The following is a 1,570-nucleotide window of genomic DNA, read 5'->3' as shown; positions in this document are numbered from 1 at the left end:
CATACTTAGTACTACTCTCGCCCAAGCACGCTTAACTGCGGAGTTCTGATGGGATCCGGTGCATTAGTGCTGGTATGATCGCACCCGACATGCCATGTGCAAAAAATCGGATTTAACGCATGCGGGGTGGCATGATCGAAACGCGATGGGCGTGAGCGGGGGAGGTTCTCATTTGGAGAGAAATGAAGAAAAGAACTGGGAGAAATTGAAAGAAAAAAAGGGGTGCAACACGAGGACTTCCCAAGTGGTCACCATACTTAGTACTACTCTCGCCCAAGCACGCTTAACTGCGGAGTTCTGATGGGATCCGGTGCATTAGTGCTGGTATGATCGCACCCGACATGCCATGTGCACAAAATCGGATTTAACGCATGCGGGGCGGCATGATCGAAACGCGATGGGCGTGAGCGGGGGAGGTTCTCATTTGTAGAGAAAGGAAGAAAAGATTTGGGAGAAATTGAAAGAAAAAAAAGGGGTGCAACACAAGGACTTCCCAAGTGGTCACCCAACTTAGTACTACTCTCGCCCAAGCACGCTTAACTGCGGAGTTCTGATGGGATCCGGTGCATTAGTGCTAGTATGATCGCACCCGACATGCCATGCGCACAAAATCGGATTTAACGCATGCGGGGCGGCATGATCGAAACGCGATGGGCGTGAGCGGGGGAGGTTCTCATTTGTAGAGAAAGGAAGAAAAGAACTGGGAGAAATTGAAAGAAAAAAAGGGGTGCAACACGAGGACTTCCCAAGTGGTCACCCAACTTAGTACTACTCTCGCCCAAGCACGCTTAACTGCGGAGTTCTGATGAGATCCGGTGGATTAGTGCTGGTATGATCGCACCCGACATGCCATGCGCACAAAATCGGATTTAACGCATGCGGGGCGGCATGATCGAAACGCGATGGGCGTGAGCGGGGGAGGTTCTCATTTGTAGAGAAAGGAAGAAAAGAACTGGGAGAAATTGAAAGAAAAAAAGGGGTGCAACACGAGGACTTCCCAAGTGGTCACCCAACTTAGTACTACTCTCGCCCAAGCACGCTTAACTGCGGAGTTCTGATGGGATCCGGTGCATTAGTGCTGGTATGATCGCACCCGACATGCCATGTGCACAAAATCGGATTTAACGCATGCGGGGTGGCATGATCGAAACGCGATGGGCGTGAGCAGGGGAGGTTCTCATTTGGAGAGAAATGAAGAAAAGAACTGGGAGAAATTGAAAGAAAAAAAGGGGTGCAACACGAGGACTTCCCAAGTGGTCACCCAACTTAGTACTACTCTCGCCCAAGCACGCTTAACTGCGGAGTTCTGATGGGATCCGGTGCATTAGTGCTGGTATGATCGCACCCGACATGCCATGCGCACAAAATCGGATTTAACGCATGCGGGGCGGCATGATCGAAACGCGATGGGCGTGAGCGGGGGAGGTTCTCATTTGTAGAGAAAGGAAGAAAAGATGCAACACGAGGACTTCCCAGGTGGTCACCCAACTTAGTACTACTCTCGCCCAAGCACGCTTAACTGCGGAGTTCTGATGGGATCCGGTGCATTAGTGCTGGTATGATCGCACCC

At 51.1% G+C, this 1,570-nt stretch overlaps 6 non-coding genes and 1 pseudogene across 6 annotated transcripts; all 7 read right to left on the bottom strand.

The window, feature by feature from the left end:
* On the bottom strand, nucleotides 1-86 carry LOC111475628 (annotated as a pseudogene; the record flags this gene model as incomplete).
* A 133-nt stretch (nucleotides 87-219) lies between these two features.
* On the bottom strand, nucleotides 220-338 carry LOC111475625. Its single transcript, XR_002716609.1, has one exon. It is a non-coding gene; the product is annotated as a 5S ribosomal RNA (ribosomal RNA).
* Nucleotides 339-472: 134 nt separating this feature from the next.
* Nucleotides 473-591, bottom strand: LOC111475623. Its single transcript, XR_002716607.1, has one exon. It is a non-coding gene; the product is annotated as a 5S ribosomal RNA (ribosomal RNA).
* A 133-nt stretch (nucleotides 592-724) lies between these two features.
* On the bottom strand, nucleotides 725-843 carry LOC111475621. The gene has a single exon (XR_002716606.1). It is a non-coding gene; the product is annotated as a 5S ribosomal RNA (ribosomal RNA).
* Nucleotides 844-976: 133 nt separating this feature from the next.
* Nucleotides 977-1,095, bottom strand: LOC111475630. The gene has a single exon (XR_002716613.1). It is a non-coding gene; the product is annotated as a 5S ribosomal RNA (ribosomal RNA).
* Nucleotides 1,096-1,228: 133 nt separating this feature from the next.
* LOC111475629 lies at nucleotides 1,229-1,347 on the bottom strand. The gene has a single exon (XR_002716612.1). It is a non-coding gene; the product is annotated as a 5S ribosomal RNA (ribosomal RNA).
* A 104-nt stretch (nucleotides 1,348-1,451) lies between these two features.
* LOC111475632 lies at nucleotides 1,452-1,570 on the bottom strand. Its single transcript, XR_002716615.1, has one exon. It is a non-coding gene; the product is annotated as a 5S ribosomal RNA (ribosomal RNA).

Source organism: Cucurbita maxima, unplaced genomic scaffold, assembly GCF_002738345.1.
Source record: "Cucurbita maxima cultivar Rimu unplaced genomic scaffold, Cmax_1.0 Cma_Scf02172, whole genome shotgun sequence".
In the NCBI taxonomy this organism is placed as follows: Eukaryota; Viridiplantae; Streptophyta; class Magnoliopsida; order Cucurbitales; family Cucurbitaceae; genus Cucurbita; species Cucurbita maxima.
The sequence above is the reverse complement of the archived record's forward strand: the minus strand, read 5'-3'. Positions and strand labels throughout refer to the sequence as shown.